The sequence below is a fragment of the Mirounga angustirostris genome, unplaced genomic scaffold (assembly GCF_029215605.1).
Source record: "Mirounga angustirostris isolate CCGP_5_RB_7025 unplaced genomic scaffold, mMirAng1.0.hap1 SCAF_5, whole genome shotgun sequence".
NCBI lineage: Eukaryota > Metazoa > Chordata > Mammalia > Carnivora > Phocidae > Mirounga > Mirounga angustirostris.
The window spans coordinates 69872706-69891401 of record NW_026991713.1 but is presented as its reverse complement, the minus strand read 5'-3'; the positions used below and the strand labels follow the sequence as shown (position 1 = coordinate 69891401).

General features: G+C 38.6%; 1 pseudogene; it reads left to right on the top strand.

Moving 5' to 3' along the window:
• Positions 1-10299: 10299 nt before the first annotated feature.
• On the top strand, positions 10300-11059 carry LOC123839183 (protein FAM156A/FAM156B-like; annotated as a pseudogene).
• Positions 11060-18696: the final 7637 nt, after the last annotated feature.

The window sequence follows — 18696 nt, the reverse complement described above, 5'->3', positions numbered from 1 at the left end:
TCACTTAGCATAATACACTGTAGCTCCATTCCTGTCATTGCAAATGGCAAGATTTCATTCTTTTTTATGGCTGAATGATATTCCATTGTATATATATACCACCTCTTCTTTATCCATTCATCTATTGATGAACACTTGGGCTGCTTCCATAGTTTGGCTATTGTAAATAATGCTGCAATAAACATAGGGGTGCATGTATCCCTATGAATTAGTGTTTTTGAATTTTGGGGGTAAATACCCAGTAGCATGGTTCATGGATTGTAGGGTAGTTCTTGTTTTACTTTTTTGAGGAAACTCCCTACTGTTTTCCAGAGTGACTGCACCAGTTTGCGTTCCCACCAGTATGCACAAGGTCCCTTTTTCTCCACATCCTCACCAACACCTGTTGTTTCTTGTGTTTTTTATTTTAACCGTTCTTAGAGGTGTGAGGTCATACCCCATTGTAGTTTTTTTTTTTTTTGCATTTTTTAAATTTTATTATGTTATGTTAATCACCATACATTACATCATTAGTTTTTGATGTAGTGTTCCATGATTCATTGTTTGTGTATAACACCCAGTGCTCCATTCAATATACGTGCCCTCTTTAATACCCATCACCAGGCTAACCCATCCCCCCATCCCCCTCCCCTCTAGAACCCTCAGTTTGTTTCTCAGAGTCCATAGTCTCTCATGGTTCGTTTGCATTTCCTTGGTGATGAGTGATGTTGAACATCTCTTCATGTGTCTGTTAGCCATGTGTATGTCTTTGGGGAAGTATCTGTTCATGTTCATTTTTAAATTGGATTATTTGTTTTTTGGTGTTGAATTTTATCAGTTCTTTATATATTTTGGATACTAACCCTTTATCTTTATATATTTTGGATACTAACCCTTTATACACCTGCAAATATCTTCTCCCATTCAGTAGGTTGCCTTTAATTTTGTTGGTCGCTTCCTTTGCTGTGCAGAAGGTTTTTATTTTGGTGTAATCTCAGTAGTTTATTTTTGCTTTTATTCCCTTGCCTCAGGGATCCTATCTAGAAAAATGTTGCTATGGCTGATGTCAGACAGATCACTTCCTGTGCTCTCTTCAAGGATTTTTATTTTTATCTTTTAATTTATTTTAATTTAAATTTTAGGTATTTAACATACCGTGCAATATTGGTTTCCAGAGAAGAATGAAGTGATTCATCACATACATACAACACCCAGTGTTTATAACAAATGACCTCTTTAAAACTCATCACGTATCTAGCCCATCACCCACCCACCTCCCTCCATCAAACCTCAGTTTGTTCTCTATCATTAAGAGTCTCTTATGGAGGGGCACCTGGGTGACTCAGTCGTTAAGCGTCTGCCTTCGGCTCTGGTCATGATCCCAGGGCCCTGGGATTGAGCCCCGCATCGGGCTTTCTGCTCCATGGGAAGCCTGCTTCTCCCTCTCCCACTCCTCCTGTTTGTGTTCCTGCTCTCGCTGTGTCTCTCTCTGTCAAATAAATAAATACAAAATTAAAAAAAAAAAATCTCTTATGGGGGTGCCTCGGTGGCTCAGATGGTTGGGCGTCTGCCTTCAGCTCAGGTCATGATCTCAGGGTCCTGGGATCGAGCCCCACATCAAGCCCCACATCTTGGGCTCCCAGCTCGGTAGGGAGTCTGCTTCTCCCTCTCCCTCTGCCCCTCCCCTTGCTTGTGCTTTTTCTATCTCTCTCTCTCAAATGAATAAACTCTTTTTTTAAAAAAGGAATTTTCATGCAATTGTGTCTTTCAGTTCTGCTCAAATCTAATATCTTATATACCATTTCCACTTGATGATAGATTGCTGCCATGCATACCCAACTTTATGACTTACTTGGTGGTCCAGATTGCACTCATTTCATAAAGAGAAGCTCAGTTAATATTGTCACTTGATGTCCCATGGTTAGGCATTCAGTCTCTATCCAGAGCTAAATACCAGAGCAGGAACTATTTCTCAAAAGGAGAATAATTATCTGTGAAGAGGGCATGGGTTTGCTCCAAGGTCTGCACTGTGATTTCCCTTTTGTGCAAAGAATATCTGTTTACTATATAAGAGAGTGAATATATGTATAGCTATTTGAGTATTAAATATTCTCACAGATAATTTTATTTTCTTTTTAAAAATCTTTTGTTAAAAATGTGTTGCTTGATCTGCTTGTCTTCCTCAATATTCTATTTCGGTTTTTATTATTTTCATTGTATATTCATTTTTCCATCACTTTCCTACTGTGCTTTTTTCCTTATATTTTCCTTCTTTTGTTTTCTAGAGATACTGCCCTTTGAATTGATCATTTCGAAGTTTTCCTCCTTTTGTTTTCTATTTGAGACACTTTCTTCTTAGATTTTCTATACTTCGTTCTCATATCCACTTTTATCTCTGTATTCTCTTTTAATTCTATTTTATTTCTACTAGTTCTTATTAGTGCCATTTGAAATTTTTAACACATAACCCTGGGACAAGATTTTTATATTTATCCTTTTAGAGCTTTTTGGATTCCAGCGGAAAAACTTGCACAGTATATAAGAATATTTAATATAGTATCATTGGATTAGCATTTGAGAAGATCAAAATTATAAGATTAATATTGCTGGAGGGCGCCTGGGTGGCTCAGTCGGTTAAGCAACTGCCTTCGGCTCAGGTCATGATCCTGGAGTCCCGGGATCGAGTTCCGCATCGGGCTCCCTGCTCGGCAGGGAGTCTGCTTCTCCCTCTGACCCTCCTCCCTCTCATGCTCTCTCTATCTCATTCTCTCTGTCTCAAATAAATAAATAAAATCTTTAAAAAAAATATATTGCTGGAAATCAGAGGGTCCCGAAATGAAAAATTTTGTGTTCTTTAGAGTCATTCTGCATCACTACTAGCTCTATTGAGTACCCTTACAAATCTGTATCTTTAGATATTAAGGAAGTGTGAGGAAAGCAACTCCATGTTCATATCCTATAGCCAAGTAAGTAAATGATGTTATATTTATTATAAAAAGGAACATGTTAATAAACTCCACAGTTGTAAAGATTTCATCCTCAATCATAAGTAATTTTATAAGCTTCTAGTACAAAATATAAATCCTGTAGCTACACTTAGGACCTCTAATCAAGTCAAGTATATTTTAAACATTTTTATATTAATATGTTTGACCCAGAAAAACCTATAACATGTCTGAAAAAATTTTAAGTACCCAAAGTCTTTCTGCCAACAGCATAAACACAGCTGCAATGTCAAATTTCTCAGCAGTGAAAATACTATTTTCTTGAGATACAATCTTGTAGACAGATGTTTAAGGAGAAATTCCAATCTGTTACCATATAATCTTCATAAAAAACTGATTGAACAAGCATCATATCTTGCAGTAATATAAATAAATCTCCAGGAATTCCTACAGGTATTTCTTACAGCAAACACATTACGATTTAAATAATATATTTCATTAGTATATTCTACAAGCAAATGTATCTTATATTAGTAATATATTTAAATAACATGTTTTGCATGTTATATATTGCTTGGCATTTCCCAGATTAAATATATTTTTAAATTTTAATATGAATAAATTTTGGCAATAAGCAAAACAAAATTATTTGCTTAACCAATGGTTAAGTCCATTATCTATAGCCAGAATGCCTGGATTCACATCCTGGTTCTGAAACTTACTAGTTGTGTTATTTTAGGCAATTACATAACCTGTGCCTCAGCTTTCACACCTATGAAATCAGGCTAATAATATATGTACTTATGGCATTATTATGAAGGTCAAATACTATATGCAAAGCCCTTAGAAACAATGCTTAGCACTTTGATAGTAATATCAAAGACCTTGCTATTTTTCTAAGGTTGCTCAACAGAATGACTAGAGCCAGACTCATAGTGTCTAATACCAGCTTTCTAGCTTGTTATCTCCATAACAATATTTAACCTTTCAGACCTCAGTTTTCTTACCTATAAAATGAGAATAATAATACTTGCCTCATAGAATTATTGTGGGTTGATATATATAAAGTACTGTGGCGGGTACACAGTAAGGATCTATAAAAATGTATGCTTTTACCAGCAGCCCTTGCTTACCCTGAATGCCAGTGAAGCTTGAAAGCCCTAAGAGTTTAGTGGAATTTTTAGGTAGCCCATCCTTCCCTGACCCACTAAATACTGCTATGAGGTAATTCCTCTTGGATTCCTCCTGCCAACATTCTCCATGCTCTTCCAGGCAACTAGAAGTTTACAGTTAATTATTTATATTTTAGATTAAAACAACAAGGAGAGAGATACAGAATCAGCTGAAGGTTGTCACATATTTGAGCTGATTCTGGTTCTCTTATGCTGGAACTAAAACAGTTTTAGATATTTAGATATTATCTAAATATCTTTTGTGTCTAAATAGTTATCAAAGTTTCACTTAGCTTCTCTGATCCTCCGTTTTCTCACTTGTAAAATCAAAGGATTGTAATCAGAAATCCCTCATGTCTCTTCTGGGTGTAAAATTCTGAAACTCTTAGCATTCTACCCACATGATAGATGGCATTTGGGTGTGGTATGGTCTGAGAGAGAGAGAGGATCTTAGTTGCTATTTGAAGCAAGTCCATAGCTCAAATACCACTCACTGTTGGTAGCAGCTGCCAAAACTGTGGGTCTCTACAAATCCTGTAATTTCTTGTTATTATGGAGAAAAAGCAACCAAAGTAAATTGGAATGTTTATAATGATATGTCTTTCTCTGACTAAACTGCTATATAACTCCTGAACTACTTGGAAATAACAGTATTTTATAGGTTTGAAAGCTTCTAAAATCCTTACAAACCCAAGCATAAATTTTAAGTTTAAATGAGGAAATATATATTTGTAAAAGTTCTTCACACAGTTAGTACATTTTACAAATGCAAGATGTGATCATGTATAAAATCAATCTGGTCTTAACTTATTTTAACCAAAGAACTTTGTAACAAGTCATAGTGATGGAAACCTCTGATTATTTAGCAAGCATATAGAAGTCCTTGATTCTAAACTGACATCAAAGCATTTCTACATGATAAGATGTCCAAGTAAGATTTCATGTATATGAAGTCATACCAGTTGCTAGGAGGATAAGCAGCTTTACTTTGATGGTTTTGAGTTTCCATATTTACTTTCAGCTCCTCTGCCAGAGGCACATACTTTTTTATTCCCCTCTGCCACCGTATAAATTTCTATGATATTTTTAATAGCAAGGCATTTTTTTCCTACCGCTTTTTTATTTTTATCAGATAGTAGAATAACTAATCTGTTGGAAAAATTTGTTCATCCATTATTAGGGCTCTTGGTATATCATGTAGTGGCTAATTCTATAGTATACTTTAAAATATGTTTTTTAAAATATGTCTGTTGATCATATATTCATTTTTTTCACTAATCACCTCAGTACATCTCCAGGATTATTATTAATATGCCTTTCATGATCATATATGTAATTATTTTTAAAATTTTATATTTCACTTTAATACAGTAAAATTAATTTTTCTATGAGTTCGACTAACGCATAGAGTCACATAAACACCCCAAAGGTCAAGATGTAGAACAGTTCCATAACCCAGAAACTTCCCTCTTGCAGCCCCTTTACAGTCAATCCTCCAGTCTCTAACGTCTGGCAACTACTGATCTGGTCTCTACCCATAGAGTTACCTTTTCCAAAATGTCATATAAATAGAATCATATGGATGGGTGGAAGTAGCCTTTTGTGTCTGGCTTCTTTCACTTAGAATAATGTGTTTGAGGGGCACCTGGGTGACTCAGTCGGTTAAGTGTCTGCCTTCGGCTCAGGTCATGATCTCAGGGTCCTGGGAGTGAGTCCTGCATCGGGCTCCCTGCTCAGTAGAGAGCCTACTTCTACTTCTGCCCTTTTCCTGCTCATGCACATGTGTGCTCTCTCAAACACTCTCTCTCTCTCTCTCTGAAATAAATGAATGAAAAATCTTTTTTAAAAAAAGAATAGTGTATTTGAGATTCATCAATGCTGTTGCTTGTGTCAATAGTTGTTTCTCTTTGCTGCTGAGTAGAATTTCGTATATATCATGGATGTATCCTATCCCAATTTGATTGTCCATTCCTCAGTATAAGCATTTAAGAGTTGTTTCCAAGTTTTGATGATTATGGATAAAGCTGCTGTCAACAAATGCATGCAGGGTTTTGTGTGAATGTAAGTGTTCATTTATCTTGTGTAAATACTTAGGACTGGGATTGATGGGTTGATAGTATTTTATGTTTAAATTTGTAAGAAACTGCCAAACTTCTTTCCAAAGTCACTGTACCATGTTGCATTTTTACCAGCTGTGTATGAGAGTTCTAGGTGCTCCAAATACTCATCAACACTTGGTATTGTCAGTCTTTTTTTATTGTAACTATTCTTGTGAGTATATAGCAACATCTCTTTGTGGTTTCAATTTGTTTCCTTTATGACAAACAATTTTTTCATGAGCTTATTATCCATTTGTATGTCTTCTTTTTTTAATTTCAAAAAGGCATTTTAAATTACAGTATAATTAATATATAACATATTTATTTTAGATTTACAACATAATGATTTGGTATTTGTATACACTGCAAAATGATCACCACAATAAGTATAGTTACCATCCATTATCATACAAAATTGCACATTGTTTTTGTGATGAGAACTTTTAAGATTTACTCTCTTACAACTTTGACATATGCAATACAATATTATTGACAATAGTCACCAGGCTGTACCTTACATCCCCACCTTACTTATTTTATAACTGGAAGTTTGTACCTCTTGACCGTATATCTTCTTTGGTGAAATCTGTTCAAAACTTTTGCTCATTTAAAAAAATTTTGGGGAAGCCTGGGTGGCTCAGTTGGTTAAGTGGCCAGGACTTGATTTCAGCTCAGGATGATCTCAGGATCCTCGGATTGAGCCCTGTGTTGGGCTCTGTTCTTGGTGGGGAGTCTGCTTAAGGATTCTCTCTTCCTCTCCCTCTGCCCCTCCCTCTGCTTGCACTCTCTCCCTCTCTCTCTAAAATAAATAGGTAAATCTTTAAAGAAAATAAATATCAAATAAATTTGGTTGTTTTCTTATTACTAAGATTTTTTAAATTATAGTAAACATACATAACATAATATTTAAATTTTAACCATTCATAAGTATCTAATTCATTGATATTAAATACATGTACAATGTTGTATAACAATCATTACTATCTATACCCAAAACTCATCATTCCCAAGAAAAACTCTGTACCTTTTAGACACTAACACTCTTCCCCCTTCTTCCCCTAGTTCCTAGTAACTTCTCTACTTTCTATCTCTATTAATTTTTCTATTCTAGGTGCCTCCTATAAGTGGAATCTTACAACATTTGTCTTTTTGTGTCTGGCTTATTTCCCTAAGCATAATTTATTTGTTTATAAATATAAATAATTATAAACATAATTTGTAATGTTTGCAAGTCCATTCATGTTGTACCATATATCAGAATTTCATTCCTTTTTATGGCTGAATAATATTCCATTGTATCTAATTACTGAGCTCTATCTGTGTTCTGTTTATAAGTTTATTTGTATCAGATACATAATTTACAAATATTTTCTCCTGATTTGTTGTTTCTCTTTTCATTTTCTTTGAGGTTTTTCAAAGAGGAAAAAAAGTTAATTTTTATGAAGTCCAATGTATCAATTATTTTAAGAATTATGATTTTGATGTCATATCTAAGAACTCATTTCCTAACCTGGTGTCACAAAGATTTCCTTCTGTGCATTCTTCTAATATTTTGAAGTTTTATATTTCGGTCTGTGATCCATTTTGAGCAAATTGTTATATAAAGTGTCAGGTATAAATCAAGTTTATGTTTTGCATGATCCAGTTGTTCCAGCACAATTTTTTGAAAAGACCAACCTTTCTCCATTGAATTACCTTTGCATCATTGTCAAAAATTAATTGACCATATTTTTGAGGGTTTAATTCTGGACTGTATTATGTCTGTTGATCTATGTGTCCATCCTTTTGCCAAAACCACATTGTCATGATTATTGTAGATTTATACGAAGTCTTGAAGTCAGATAGCGTGAGTCCTCCAACTTTTTTTTCTTGTTTTGGCGACCCTAGTTCCTCTGTCTTTACATATAAATTCTAGAAACAGTTTGTTGATATCTACAAGAAAATTTTTTTTTTTTTTAGAGAGAGCGCATGCCCATGTGAGCAGGTGGGGGGCAGGGCAGAGGGAGAGGGAGAGAGAATCTTTTTTTTTTTTTAAAGATTTTATTTATTTATTTGACAGAGAGAGAAACAGCGAGAGAGGGAACACAAGCAGGAGGAGTGGGAGAGGGAGAAGCAGACCTCCCACTGAGCAGGGAGCCCCATGTGGGGCTCGATCCCAGGACCCTGGGATCATGACCTGAGCCGAAGGCGGACGCTTAACGGCTGAGCCACCCAGGCGCCCCAGGGAGAGAGAATCTTAAGCAGGCTCCAGGCCCAATGAGGAACACCACTTGGGGCTTGGTCTTACAACCCTGAGATCATGACCTGAGCTGAAATCAAGAGTCGGATGCTTAACTGACTGAGCCACCCAGCTGCTCCAATATCTACAAGAAATTCTGCTGGGATTTTGATTGGGATTGATATGAATTTATAGATCAACTTGGTGAGGATTGACTTTTTTTTTTTTTTTTTTTGAGAGAGAGAGCACATGAGAGGGGGGAGGGTCAGAGGGAGAAGCAGACTCCCTGCCGAGCAGGGAGCCCAATGCGGGACTCGATCCTGGGACTCCAGGATCATGACCTGAGCCGAAGGCAGTCGCTTAACCAACTGAGCCACCCAGGCGCCCCGAGGATTGACATCTTAACATTTGTGATTATTTTTAGATGCAACTATCTGATTCTAAATTACTGCAACAAATCTTTCACTTCTAAATATAATATAATATTGTCTTATTTTGGCTAATCTAATACAGATATTTAAAATGAAGTTTTTTCTGTATCAGTTGAGTTGTTTCCAGGTGATTTTATGTTGTAATAGATTATTCTCCACTATGAAGTTTTAGTAACACAAGGCTATGGTCATTTTATTTATTATTTTAAATATATTATTATTATTAAAAGGCTGATAATTTTTCTTTGATTTTGGAACTATTTAGATCTTTATATGAGCTAAGTCTTTGTTTATTGATTGATTGTGGTAAAATATACATAACATAAAATTTACCATTTTAATCATTTTAAGTGTATAGTTTAGTGGCATTAATTACATTCACATTGTTGAGCGATCATTACCACCATTCATCTCCAGAACTTTTTTCATCTTCTCAATTGGAAGTTATTATTTAAATTATTATTTAATGACTCCCCATTCCCCCTGTCCCCTAGCCTCTAGCAACTACCACTCCACTTTTTCTCTCTATGAATTTGACTACTCTAGGTTCATTCTATAAGTGGAATCATACAGTATTCAACCTTTTGTGACTGGCTTATTTCACTTACCATAATGTCTTCAAGATTCATCCATATTGTAGCATGTGTCAGAATTTCCTTCCTTTTAAGACTGAATTATATTCCACTGTATGTATATACCATATTTTTTTATCCATTCATCCACTGATAGACACTTGGATTGCCTCCACCTTTTGGCTATTGTGAATAATGTGGGTATGACTATAGATGTACAAATATCTGTCTGAGTCCCTCCTTTCAATTATTTTGGGTATATCCCAGAAATGCAATTGCTGGATGGTATTCTATGGTGTTTTTTTTTTTTTTTTTTTTGAAACCACCATACTATTCAGCTCAAGTCTTAAAAGAATGATTTACTTATTTAACAGTGCTTTTTATATGTTATTGCCAGATTTATGGGAAATATTTAAGAAACAAATTGGATTGTAGATATTAATGGACAATAGTGTGGCTGGTAGGGAGAGTCAGGAGGAACCAAGTAAGAGAAAATGTAATTCAACAAATAATTTCTAACATCTCCTTGTTCTTACATTAGTGCTAAAACTGCAGTACATCATATTCACCGCATCACTAATAGCTTTCTAAAATTCTAATGTTGGAGATATATTCAGAATATGGATTTAAATTCTTTAAATTTATTTCTATGCAAAAAGAAAATCTGACATTCCAAATTCCTTAGCTCTGGAAACAGCTTTGCACCAGGTTTTTAAAAAATTAATAATTCTTGGCAAGACGATGGCAGAGCTGGAACTCAGGTCTGGGTTCTTCCGGCCGTGCCCGTCCCTCCGCTACCTTCCAGCTCTTTGAGAACCTTCATCTTCACCGTCCTGTCTAGACCCAAGGGCCAGGAGGAGCTGTCAGCCCTGACGACACCTGGATGGATCCAGTCCAGAAATGTAACTCAACATTGATTCCCGAGTCTTCCCCGATGAGCTCTGAAGAGACCTCCCGGGAAGTCACAGCAGCCTCCCCTCCTTCCTTCTCAGAACTGCTAATGATGGGCCTCGGTGACCTCAAAACCAGTCTGGGCACCAAATACCCTGCCCCTCTGCCGAAGGGGCTGCTCCAGCAGCGGTACAGGGATGCGAAAACCCTCCAAGAGAGGCGGTGGGAAAGGGCAGCGTCCCCTCAGAGGAAGAGAACACTTCTGGGACACGCGAGACGGCGACACCTCGGTCACGTGGCACCTTACCGCGTCGAGAGGAAGGCCAGGATCTCTTCCTCGGGGGTAGAGATCCGAACAGATTCCGACGTGAGTGTCGACACTGCCCGAGCCATAGGCCCAGCGTCTCCGGGATGCCTGCAGAGAGGAAAGGGGCCCCGCATCCTTCCTCCCGGGACACGATGGTGCCGGGCCTCAGTGGCTTGACCCTCAGCCTGGGGACCGACCGGCCCGGCCTTCTGCCCGAAGGGATGCTCCAACAGCAGGAGAGAGAGGAGAAGCCCCAACTGGAGATGCAGCAGGAAAGCAAAAGAATGTCCCAGAGGCTCCTACAGCAGTGGGTGAAAGAAAACTGAGGCTCTCGTCCTCGCGTGACAGAGATCTGAACGGATTCAGACGTGGAGGCTGGTGTGGCCACATCCTGAGCGTGGATTCCTCTTGGGGACCGAACAGTAAGCAGTCAGAGAAGTCAGAGAAGGAGCGAAAGCGGTCTGGGGCTGGACGCTCGGTCCGTGTGAGCGTGGAGCCAGTCCGGGAGGGGCCCACCCTTTCCCGCCTGGAGTTTCTGAATCACCGGGGGGCTTTCTGTGGTTCGGGGCGTTCCAGAGGTCCTTCACTTCTGTGTTTCGGCTCCCACGATGCATGTTGGCACTTTCCCTCCCCGGATCTCCGTCTCTCCTCCCTGCCTCGTTGTCAGTAAGATACAGGGTTTCTCCGTAGCACGAATGCCCTGGTGATGGCCGTGTGCTTTCGTGCCGTGTCACTGACCGCCTCCCAGAGGCAGCACTAGGTCTGCCGGGGTGCCCGTGGGCTCAACTGAGCTCCGCTTCCGAGACTCTGACGGAAAGGGACGTGGGACTTGAACGCGGTGGTTCACCATGGTGTTCTCTGTGTAAGCCATTACGAATATGCTGAGCTAAATGTAGGTCAACGTTTCCCAGCTTCGTGACATTGATGGTATTCCCCTTGGCGGAATTTCTTATGGGTTGCCTCCTCATGCATACCAAATAAATCTGCGTATGAAAGGAAAAAATAAAATAAAATAAAATAAATTAATAATTCTTTTAATAAGCCATTTTTTGGCTTTATCCAGAATTTATCATAACACTTTTTAAGACATTGGGGAGGGTATGTGCTAGGGTGAGTGCTGTGAATTGTGTAAGACTGATGAATCACAGACCTGTACCTCTGAAACAATACATTATACGTTTAAAAAAAAAAAAAAGATAGTAGGAAGGGAAAAATGAAGGGGGGGAAGTCGGAGGGGGAGATGAACCATGAGAGACTATGACTCTGAGAAACAAACTGAGGGTTCTAGAGGGAGGGGCGTGGGGGGATGGGCTAGTCTGGTGATGGGTATTAGAGAGGGCAGGTATATTGAATGGAGCACTGGGTGTTGTACGCAAACAATGAATCATGGAACACTACATCAAAAACTAATGATGTAATGTATGGTGATTAACATAACACAATAAAATAAAATTTTAAAAAATTCTATGGGAAGCAAATACAAACACTACAAATAATTCAGTTGTTTGTTTGTTTATTTATTTATTTATTTATTTATTTATTTTTTAAGATTTTATTTATTTATTTGAGCCAGAGAGAATGAGAGAGAGAGAGAGAGCACATGAGAGGGGGGAGGGTCAGAGGGAGAAGCAGACTCCCTGCCGAGCAGGGAGCCCGATGCGGGACTCGATCCAGGGACTCCAGGATCATGACCTGAGCCGAAGGCAGTCTCCCAACCAACTGAGCCACCCAGGCGCCCTCAGTTGTTTATTTAGATGCTAGCATGTGTCAGTCATTGTGCTAGATGCTAGGAATTTTAAAAACAAGACACTATTCATTCAGAATCTACTACAGATATTTAAAAAAAAAAAAAAAAAAGCACCACCAGGTGAATTGAAAAAATAATTATGTCTTAGATGGAACAGTACTTATATTATTACCACATATGGAAGTGGTGCAAAGTATCCAAAAACTTTTGTTTGTGCAAGACTGCTTTAAGGATGGGGGTAGTATTTGCACACTGAAGAGAGTTTCAAATTTCCTTAATTGGAAACTAGCCTTCAAGTCACCTTGGGCCTCAAACACGTAGAGAGGTCAGATCCTTAGAATTGACACTTCTTCCTTTCTCCTTCCCTCTCACTCAGTAAAAGAACATTTTAAAAACCATATCACTCATCTAGCCAGATCTGTTTGCAGGAGCTCACAACATACATCATGCACTATTCTATTTAGGATACAAGCAAAGGCTAAAGACTGTTGACAGAGGCATAGACAGTGGCCTCATCTGGTTTGACTCCAGTTGAAGTCTTAGCCTGGGGCCACTTTTGAGCCATGAAAGCCAATTAATCCTAAAGTACTTAATTTCCATCATCCTCAGTCACTCACAATTGCAAATCACAATCTCATTCCTTCACCAACATTTATACTCTACCCTATTTTAAAGTACTGCTGTCATGTTACTGCTTTATGCTTTCTCCCCAGTAAATCAGTCTCCCTCTGGTGGTTTCCTGCCTACCTTAACCCTTTTTACTGTGCCTTTTGGAGTTCTCTCCCCAACAAGCAACCACCCAAACAAACCCTTGTCTCAAGGACATTGATTTTCCTTTCCTCTTTGAATTGGCTGCTAGAAAGCTTAGAGCCAATTCTGTGAATGAACTCCATTTCCATTTCCATGGAAATGGAGTTCATTTTATCATCTTGTTCTTATTTCTCCTTTGCTTTATCTCTAATACTTTTTAAAACTTTGCCATGTTGTTAACATCTTTGTAAAACCTCCTTAAGTACCCTTTATTTATTTATTTACTTATTTATTTATATACATATTTACTTATTTATGTATCTATTTTTAAGTAGGCTCCATGCCCAGCGCAGAGCCCAGTGCAGGGCTTGAACTCACAACCCTGAGATCAAGACCTGAGCTGAGATCAAGAGTTGGATGCTTAACTGACTAAGCCATCCAGGTGCCCCCTCCTTAAGTACCCTTTAGAATAACATGAGATTATAATAAATAAATACTCTCATGAGATTATAAGACATAAATAATACTCTAGTGTTCACTTATTACCTATCCAAAATCTATTTCCTCTCCTTTACTAGCAGAATACCAGATTTACTAGGAATATCAGTATGTCTCAGATCAAACAATTTTGATTTTTTAGGCTCCTTTAAAGCCAGGAATGGTCAGTTGATATGGTTTTATCTAGTGAGGTGCAAATGGAAGTCTACTTCAGAGTTTCCAGAACACCTATTGTTTTACTATTGAAAGGGGAAACTCAGAGCTGGCACACACTTTGCCCTTCTCCTTCTCTTCTTCCGGTCTATAACTAGAACATGATGCCTTGCATTACAGAAGCCATCTTGGTACCATGAGATCAAAAGCCACATGCTAAGAATGGTGTCACAGGAAGCAAGCAGGATCCTTCCCTGATGGTCTCATGAAGCCACAATACCAACCCTGAAATGCTTATTCTTAGACTTTTTATTTCATAACATCAATAAATTCCCTATTTAGTTAATCTAGGTTGAGATCCTGTTACATACCATCAAATGCAAACCTAACTCTTACAAAGTCTATATTTTAGATGCCCCCCCGCCCCCAAATATGCCTCCCCTGGCCCTTGCCTTCAGTAGCTGCCTTCTTATCACACTATTTTGACTATAACCCCAGACTGTTCATCCTCTCACACCAAAGGAAGCAAAGGCCTGAGAGGAGGTATCGTCATTCTCCTTTTTTTTAAAAAAATCTCTTTTAACCATTATTTTTCCACTCTTGAACTTCTTCAAGGTTTGCACCACTGATTCCACCTTTCAGTTCTCACTGTTATCATTATCTGATCTCCTAAAACAAGTCTCCTCAATCTTACTGTCTACTCAGAACTCTATAAACATTCTAGACAATCTCAATATTGATATTCAACATCCTAATCTTGAAGTTTCTTGACTTCCTCAACCACTCCAACAGCCCATACCCAAAACCTCATTCAGGAACATGTTATCTCTTTGAGCTCCTCTCTGTGTTGTTTTTTTTTTATAAAGATATCTCTTAGAATTCAGTGTATACATAATTTTTTAAAAAGACTGTCTCTTTTTTTTTTTAAAGATTTTATTTATTTATTTGAGAGAGAGAATGAGAGAGAGAGAACACATGAGAGGGGATAGGGTCAGAGGACGAAGCAGACTCCCTGCTGAGCAGGGAGCCCGATGCGGGACTCGATCCAGGGACTCCAGGATCATGACCTGAGCCGAAGGCAGTCGCTTAACCAACTGAGCCACCCAGGCGCCCCAAGACTGTCTCTTAATTAGCAAATTAATCCATTTACAATGCTCTTGGCTATGATAAGTTTGGACAAATATTACCATCTTATTTTGTAGTTACCATGTACCATGTTTTCCTGTTGTTTCATTTTATACCCATTTTGGTTTTTGCTAGGGTAATCGGGTTTTACTAATTTCATTTTTATTTTAACTGTTTAGGAGTTATGTATTCTATTTCTATTTTAGTAATAATCAATAAGGTTTGTTTTACAGTTTTAGTGAGGTAAAATTTATATGCCATACAATGTACCCATTGAAAGTGGATGATTTTTCAATAATATTTAGTAAATTTTTACTGTTATGCAACCATCACTACAATTCAGTTTTAGAACTCTCTCATCATGCTCTAAAATTTCATTATGTCATTTAGAGTCCATCCCCTCCCCTGCTCAGCTTCAGGCACACATTGATTTTCTTTCTATCTCTACAGTTTTGCCTTTTCTGAAAATGTCATATAAATGCAATCATACAATATGCAGACTTTTATGTCTGGCTTCTTAGCATAATAATTTGAGGTTTATCTATATTGTTGCCTGTATCAGCTTATTCATTCCTGTTTATTGCTGGGTAGTATTCATTGCACGGATATGCCATTTTTTGTTTATCCATTCATTAATGAGTTGATGGACATTTAGATTGTTTCTAATTGTTGGTTTTTGTGAATACTGTTGCTGTGAATGTTCATATACGGGTCTTTGTATAGACATATGTTTTCAGTTCTCTTGGGTAAATATCTAGAAGTGGAATGGCTAAGTCATATGAGAAGTATGTGCTGTTGATACCCACTGCTTGGCACAAGCCAGAAAAGGTGCGGAGAGCTAGACTCTCTGGCTATAATGTGCTCCAACCAATAATCCTGACAGTTCCACTGGGCTCTTTCTCATCCCATCTCATACAATCCTTCTGAACCTTCAGCACCCCTAAAGCAACTCCCATATTTTTAACAGTCAGTCCTCTTCTTTTTTCACTTTTGGGTCTGGGTTCACCCTCAAACTGACCTCACCTGCTTTTTACCTTCAGGAATATCTCATAATTTCAGGCCCACAAACAGCACCTTGACTTGTTTTTCAACACTGCTATGAATTTATTTATAGTGTAACTGGTCCTGAGATTAGAAGTTCTGACAATAAGACAGTAGACAACAATCAGATCCCAGAGTAATATGATAAACCCACATACAGGTTTCCAAAGCAAATGTTTGAGAATCAGTTAGAACACCTACCTACGATGAGGATATAAACAGGTTAAGAAAGTGGAGGAGGAAGATAATTTGTGGAGAGATTTCTTTGGCGAGAGCTACTGCCATAATGATAATTCCACTCCTGTCCTACAAGGCTCCCCCTCCTCCCTCCCCTCAAGCCTAGCCAGAGCAGACTTCAGGGGATCACTGGAGGACTTGATATGTGTTCCCTGGAGCTTGGGAAGCATGTTGTTCTGATGTCCGACAGAAACCTGAGGCATCAAGAGATAAGAACCAACGGCAATTGGCGGGAAAAGTCAGGGCAGAGTTACCGAGTGATGCTTCACTTTGAGCAGTAACTACATTCCCCTCTGACAGAAGCCAAAGGCGACCATCAGGGATGAGGTGTAGAGCTTTGGGGAGGAAAATTGGCCAAGGGTCATTTAAAAGTGTTCCAGCACTTCTGCAAAAGGAAAAGGGCTGTGTGAGTGGACTGAGACTCTAGAAGGGAAGCAGCAGGGGCCACTGAGGAAAATGAAGTCATCACAGCACATGCAGTTGGATAAACACAACAAAAGAACCTAAAAAACACACGTAAGAGAGTCTGCTTTAAACACCTGCAAGGCCTAAAGCATGTGACGTCACCTAAAACAGTATCAGTCAGATGAGAGCTTTCTGTGTCCCTTTTCCTGTCTTCTGCCTTTATGCCCCAACCTGCCAGAGGCTGCAAGCTGTGAGTAGCACACTGAGGGAGGAGAAACAGAGAGAAAAGAAACTGATGACATCTCTTCCAGGTATCAGGAAGCCTGCCTGAAGCTGGCCCTACCTGTAGGAGAAGGGAGGATTTCATTCTAAATCAGTTTTAGGATTATGATTCTTATAAAGAATTGGTCATGCTAACTTCCATATTCAGACTGTGTTTTTGTGACTTAAAGGGAACAGAAGAGTATCTATTTCCTAAGAGACACCAAAAGAGTAATGGGGGCCTGCTGGAGGTCTCAAGGGGGCAACAGAATCTCTTCCCTCACTTAATAAGTTTAAAGGGACAGGGGCGCCTGGGTGGCTCAGTTGTTAAGCGTCTGCCTTCGACTTAGGTCATGATCCCAGGGTCCTGGGATCAAGTCCCGCATCGGGCTCCCTGCTCCGTGAGAAGCCTGCTTCTCCCTCTCCCACTCTCCCTGCTTGTGTTCCCTTTCTCTCTGTGTCTCTCTCTGTCAAATAAATAAATAAAATCTTAAAAAAAAAAAAAACAAAACCCTTGCAACCCACAGGTGCGGAGGAAAAAAAAAATCCAATACATTTGAAAAAAAGAAGTTTAAAGGGATAGTAGTCAACCACATAAAGTTAGTTCATCCATTGCAAGCCTCAGGTTGGGCTTGTTAAATGATATGATTATAATTTTTATATCTGTTCTGTTATTTCTAGGAATTTAAAGCGGAGGGAGGGACCAAAGCATTTTCATAATCCAATCGTTTCACCTCTGAAATCTTTTATTTTGGTTTCTGAAAATAACTGCATATTTTTCTCGTATTCTTACTGTTTCTTTGTATATACTTCTAGCCACCAGTCCATTAAGTTTTCTGTGTTTCCCCAGGTTGGACTCAACTCCCTTCCCTTTCCAGCCAAGGCATTCCAGTGCATTATTTCGATTTGCTATTCTGTTTCCAAGACGCAACTTGCTGTTGTACCTCATCCTTGCACTGACCCTGCTAATCTGCCTTTTCTAATTCTAGACACAGGCTGCTGAGCAATACTGAAGAAATCACTTAACCCCACAGCCTGCAAATTCCTACTCTCCAAACTCAGTTGGACTCCTAGTACTTCTTTGCAGAACATTTATATATTTTCTTGGGTCAGCTTCCCTTTTCACCCACTTTTATCATTTTTTTTTTGCCATTCATTTGCCTGAATAAATTCATATTTCATAGAAAATACTGAAAAAGTTTTGTGAACAAATTCTCACCTTCTCAACTCCACCTAAAAATTTATATTTCCATGTCCTTCCCTTGTCCCTCTAGTCTCAGGTATAGATTATCTTCCCACTGGCTGAATCTATTTTGTTTACCTGTGTCCTGGGTCACTGCATATCAGTAACCAGGGGATCTTGTAAAAATGAAGATTCTGATTCAACAATTCTGGGTGGGGCCTGAGGCTGTGTATTTCCAACAACCTTCCAGGTGATGCTGATGGTGCTGGTCCACAGACCACGCTTTGAGTAGCAATGCTGTTGTTTGATATCCTCTCATCTCCTTTTGCTCTACCAATTATTCTTCTTGCTTTATTTTCACACTCTCCCTACTGACTTTTCAGCATATAAAATGCATGAATTTCTCTGATCTTAAAAAAAGTAACTTTCCAAAATCTTTCCTTCTTAAGGCATCACTCTATCTCCTACCTAACGTTCTGTATGTTATCTATTGCCACATAACAAATTATCCTAAAGCCTCGCAGCTGAAAATGACAATTTCTGGGGACTCAAAAACCCAGGCATGGTGTAACTAGGTCCCCTGGCTGCAATCAAGATATCATCTGGGGTTACAGTCACTTCAAATCTTGTCTAGGAAAGGATCCATTTCTAAACTCATTTATCTGCTAACGGTGGGATTAGT